We start from the raw sequence: 6,446 nt of genomic DNA on the forward strand, positions 1-6,446 counted from the left end.
CCCATTGGAGGCCCAGCCCTCACTACGCTTCACCTCCCTTCCTCGTCCTCCTTTTTTCAAGCAAGAAAAGGCCCGTCTTCACTTCGCCTCGTTTCTTTTGAAGCGCCTCTGAGTACGCTAAAGTAAATCACTATTTTGCCGTGCGTCTGTTCACTTATATATCCCAGGCGACTTCAAAATGCAGTAAGAATAAAAAGGTGGGCCATCAAATAAGCTGGCGTTAAAATTCCAATAGGCCGGAATGGACAGTGCTTTTGCTTCTTTATGTTATTAAAATAGACCATGCTTGCAGAATGATCACAGGTTGATATCCATTTTTTTTTACTTTATTTGGTACTTATCACTCACTAGCCAACAATCTAGTCTGCGTTGTATAAACGGATTTGTTGCCCCCGTGAAAACGTTAAAAAATCCGAACCTTGAACAACAGCGTTATCTGATTCAAAATATTTAGTTTCAATTCGAGATCTCCTCTTACAAGCACCAACACCTCGAAGTTATGATTTGTACCATGCAAATATAAAATCTTACATTTCCACTGTGTCTTCCACAGCTTACACTCTTGTGGTTTTGTACGCGTTCTTGAAGAAACACAGCCAAACGAACAGAGCTTTTTTTCTTAAGAGAAGAACAAAAGAAGCAGAATGCAAAGAAAGTCACACTGATATTGAACAAAACGAATAAGAGTAAGCAGAGTGTTGGTATCTGCAGTGCTGCCTTGAAAGTTTAAGACTATTCGTATGTATTTTTTTTACGTTTTAATTTAATCGCCCAAAGGAATGAAAATTAGACTGTGTATTAGCTATAAGGCCTTGGTAGTAAACTAAGCTCAAAACCGGACCAGTTCACCATCAACATATAATTGATTTTATCTGGTTCAGGCCTACTAAAATACCGTATTTACTCGAGTAAGCGCCGCGGCGCTTATTAAATTTTTCGCGCCTCAAGTGCGGCGCTTATTCGAGGACGGCGCTTATTTGAGGGCCACAAAGAATCTTATATTTTGCATTTATCAAAAATAGCGTCATTTGAGTATCAGTAATCGTCTCTTGCTGAAGAGAGAACTGGCGCTGGCTGTCCTGTCAAAGTTCGCGGCCTTAACAACATTTAAAGAACTGCGTATTGCAAGAATGTTGATAGAAAACAAATGGGCGAGCGGTAAAAAAGTCACTTTGAACTACAAAACATCGCCTTTGATGGAATGGAAGAAATGTCCAACTTTGTTTTAGAGTTACTTTGTAGTGCTGTTTGTAGTTAAACAGAATTTATCAAATAAGCGCCGCATCGGGACTGCGGGGCGGCGCTTATTAACTTTTTGTCCCAGTTGCGGCGCTTATTCGGGGGCGGCGCTTATTCGAGTAAATACGGTACGCCTTTTTCCCTTCTTACCCAGCCTTTTTCACTCTCGGTCAGTGCTTTTTTTCTTCTATCTCTAATTGTATTCCACTTCATTCCCTCACATAGTTTATTTTTGGGAGTAATCTCCTCCCCCGGGGTGATTTTTCTGTTTCAAAAAAATAGGAGATACCGTACATGTAAATCCCCCCCCCCCCCCCCCGCTTATAAGCCCATCTACCTGGAAACAAAAAAATACTTCCGATTATAAGCACCACCCTCCCCTTCGGATATAAGCCCACCTCTGATGGATGACAGTACTGAACAGGGCTAAATATTGCTTTATTATGCGTTTTTAACTTAAAAACGTATTTCGATCAACACTCCCGTGGCTCGTTTCGAAACGTTTTTTACTCCGCTTGTAAGCCCTCCTGGATATAAGCCCCTCCGCTAATAAGCCCACACAAAACCCCTTACGAAGTAGTAAAAGCCCAGGGCTTATAACCGGAATTTTACGGTATATCAGATAACTAACCTTCACAAAACTTATCATCGTTGTCTTTGTTCATCGTCGTTGTTTCGCCTTAAAACTGCGGCACCAGCACACCACAAGAGCATTTCGCGGGATTATTGTATTCCAATAATTCTTCTTCCATCTTATTCAATACATTCTGCTGGTGACCAAATTATGTTTTCTTTATAAGCCGAAACATCGGTCACTTTAAGCCACTATATATCACGCGAGTAGTTCGGTATTAATAATCACGTGTGTAATTAAAATCCCGTTAAAGTCTTAACATAATTATATATTATGCTTCAGTGGCACGCACCACATGGTTCGTTAAAATAATTCATCCGATTTATTTTATTAAACTGAATTGCACTTTATTAAAAGTTCCATTTATGTAACTCAATTTTTATTCCTTTGTTTTGGTAAAAGATTACAACTTAACATGATAAAATGAAATTCAAAAATTGTTTGCAAAAACTCATCTCAAAGATTTCAATAGATGCAAAGATTGTACTACCCAAGCCATTGAATAGAAATTTACAAGTTTTTTCAAGTTTTTTTAGTTCCCTTTTGGATAAAATCAATATTAGTAATCAATGTTCACTCACCAGAGCCAACTGGAAAAACACAACCTTTAAGCTTTTTTTTTCAGTTGGAGTACACATTTTCATCTGTTAGTACTGTGTGTTATTCAAACATTATTAGTTTGACTCCACAAATAATGTTCAGTGCGCTTATGACTAAAGAGTGATAGGTTCTCTTAGTGAAAAACTCTTCATTGTAGAACCAGCTTCAGCAAACAGGGTCAGATACTCAAAGACATCAGTCGGTGTCAACGTCCATTATCAAACGCTTGTTAGCTTCAAGGTCGATGTCTAGACGACGGAGGTTGGGGTGGTGCTGGGGGATGGTCAATAAAGTCATACGGGAAGGCCCCGCCTCGAGGTCTAAGCCTTTAGGGTTGTAGGCTCGATTTCCAGCTGTTCTGGGTCTCCGGTGCGTCATCCTCCTCCCAATGAACGGCTGGATCACTGGTGCGTATCGCTTGTCCGTGACGTCACATCCGCTTTTTATGCAGATTGCGATGTCATATTTGACGCGAGCGTCCCGAGAAAAAATGGCGCTTCCTAGAACGCCGAAAAAAAGTGTTAAATCCTTTTCCCCCGAACAAAAATGTGCTTTATGTGGAAATTTGTTGAAAGATCCAAGGAAAAGGGTAAAGCTTAGAGATGAATTTGTTGGAAAGCTTAAAGAAAACTTGGCCAGTGAAAACCTCGACCCTGAAGGGTATCTTTGTAATGATGATTGTTACAAGTCTGTCAACAAATATTTCGAGTTGAAAGCCGCCTTAAAGCAACTGAAAACAAAACTCAACGATAAATTTGATAATAAGCGGGGACAAAGCCTGAGGTGGAAAAGGGAGGTACCGACTGATATCGCAGTAAATGAAAGCAGTCAGGCGAAATCTGCACGTCTACAGACGGAATCGTCCCTGCGCTTCCCGAAAGGCTCGATGCAAGGGAGCTACCCAGTTATACCAAGTTATGTGGGGAGGGGGTGCAATGTCATGGATGTTAACTAGTTCTTGCTCTGTAGTTATCAATCCGAATTCTACACTATATCAATTTGTGTAATGTCACAGCATGCCGCATTTAAATATCTTTTCAAATTTCCTCACTAAAATGCTATTACACACATGTAAGATGGCGGTTCTGGCACAAATCGAGACAACTCGCTCGGCTCGCCGGCTCGCCTCGCTCCTTGTCTCGATTAGTGACCAAAACCGCCATCTTACATGTGTGTAAAATCGCGAGCGGCACTCAAAATCTCTGTGGCTTGAGCGCTCAAAAATATCAAGCTTAATTGCTGTGCCAGAAACAATTCCTATTAAACAATTGCTTCCTTTGTGTATATACCAAGATGGCTGCCGCAAGATATTCGTCAGAAGTTTTGCAAGCTATGATGGAGGAAAACCTCCGTGAATTTCAAAGAAATCCACAAAGGAACAATATGTTTCTTGTAACAAGAAACGATTTTAATGATTGGCTTCGTGTATGGAAAATGAACATACCGGAAGCTGACAGAAATAACAAAGATCTTTACACTTTTGCAAGAAAAAACAAAAAAAAGTTTTATGATCTTTTAGTAAGCGAAATTAATGACTTACAAAGCTTAAAAGCGAGCTTTGGGCTGGAAGTTAAATTTTCGATACAAAGAGACGGTGAAACACAAGAGATGGAGCATTATTTTAAAGAAAAAGAACCGCACGTTTTTAACGAACATAATAAACAACAGATAAAACAAGAGTTCGATAGATTTATTGAAAGAGCAAAGGGTCAAATTGAGGCTTGGTCAGAGCGCGGCTCTGGCTGGGTTATTGAAAGAATAACCGAAGCGTACGTTAATGTTGCACGCTATCAGCCATTGCGCGGGGGAACTTACTTACCTCTTCCTGCTGATTTGGCAAAAAAGAAAGCAATTATTAACGTGCAAAACAGGGATAACGAATGTTTGAAGTGGGCTTTGAGAGCTGCTTTATTTCCACCAAGAGATGGAAAAAATCCACAAAGAACAAGCAAATACCCTGTTAACGATGTAATTAACTATGAAGGAATTCTCTTTCCAACACCTGTAAAACAGCTTGACAAGCTTGAGGCGCAAAACAAAAACCTCGCAATAAATGTGTTCGGCTGGGAAGACAATTGTGTGATTGTACACAGAATAAGCGAGAAAGAAAGAAAAATTCCTCGTATTTGCCTTATTTTAATTGAGTCAGGATTAATTCAGCATTACTGTTTTGTTAAAAAAGTAAGCGCTTTGCTTTATGATCAGAACAAACATCAACATAAAAAACACTTTTGCATGATGTGCTTGACCGGTTTTTCAACAGCGGACTTGCTTGAAAACCACGAAAAATATTGCAATGGTGTGAACGGCAGGCCAACAAGAATCGAAATGCCAAAAAATGGAGAAAACACCCTTTCTTTTCAAAACTATCACAAGCAAATGAAAGTGCCATATGTGATATATGCTGACTTTGAGGCATTGGTAAGAAAGATGCAACGATGTGAACGCGAAACGCTCAAGGACCGCCAGAAGAGAAAAGATATTGGTGAAGAACTGGAAGACTTGAAGCAAAAAAGCTACACTGAAAAGACAGAACAGCACGAGGCATGTGGTTTTTCTTACACTGTAGTAAGGAGCGATGGCATAAACAAACCTCCAGTGACCTACAGAGGTAAAAACGCAATTGAAGTGTTTTTGAAATGCCTTTTAAGTGAAGAGAAAAAAATAAGATTTGCTTTGTCAACACCAAAGCCACTTGTGATGACGGCAAAGGATTGGGAAGAATACAGAAACGCAACAAGTTGCCACATTTGCAACGAAAGTTTGATAAGAGATTCCTTTTTTGACTCAATGCCTGTTTGGTGCCACGACTCAGGCCGTTATTGTGGTCAAAGCCACAAATGTTGTTATTACGCGGCACTTAAAGAAATAGAATTTGTAGGCCCAAAAATAGAAAGAAAAGCAAAAAATAAAACAGATCAATGGATTGCAAAAACCCAGGAAGAATGTTTGTTTTGCTCAGAACCTTTTATGAAGAAAGATTATAAGGACTCTGTAAAAGATCATTGCCACATAACAGGCAAGTTTCGAGGAGCTGCGCACAACGCATGTAACTTGAAATTGAGAATAAAACCAAAAACAGACCAAATACCAGTTGTTTTTCACAACTTAAAAGGCTACGACGCACACCATTTAATGCAGGCTATGACTAAGCTAAAGCTTCCAACAAAGGAAGAGAAAAAATGTGGTGCAAACAACATGGATGTAAAATGTGTTGCCAACAACATGGAGAAATACATTACATTTTCATTTGGAGGGCTAAAATTTATTGACAGCTTAAGTTTTCTTTTAACGAGCCTTGAAAAGTGTGTAGAAAGCACTCCAAAACAAGCTTTAAAAATAACAAAAAAACTTTTCTTTGAAAAAAGTGGACTGTTGTTGGACGATGGAACATATCCATACGAATACATTGAACAGTGGGAAATGTTTAAGGAAAATGATTTGAGCCAAAGTTTTTTTGAAAAACTGTTACAACCAGAAGAAAAAGAAAATATTATAAGCCGACTTGGGATTTTTACTAACGAAAAATTAAAAACCATTTTTATTAAACAATACGAAAAAGCAAAAACCATTTTTCTTGAAAACTTTGAACTGTTAACAAAAAAAGGAATTTATCCATACGAATACATAGTCTCATGGGATAGATTTATAGAAACAATTTTACCAAAAAAAGAAAATTTTTACAGCAAGCTTAATGATGAGCACATAACAGATGAAGAGTATAAGCATGCACAAAACGTGTAGAAAACCTTTGGCTGCCAGACGTTGGGTGACTACCACGATTTGTACGTACAAACTGACGTTACTCTTTTGGCAGATGTTTTTGAAAACTTCCGAAAAATATGTCTTGAGAAGTACGGGTTGGATCCTGCAAATTATTACACATCTCCAGGCCTTTCTTGGGACGCACTATTGAAAAAGACAGGAGTACAGCTTGAGCTACTGACAGACTACGACATGCATCTTTTTGTGG

Source organism: Oculina patagonica, chromosome 1, assembly GCF_052425735.1.
Source record: "Oculina patagonica isolate OP01 chromosome 1, crgOcupat, whole genome shotgun sequence".
Taxonomy (NCBI): domain Eukaryota; kingdom Metazoa; phylum Cnidaria; class Anthozoa; order Scleractinia; family Oculinidae; genus Oculina; species Oculina patagonica.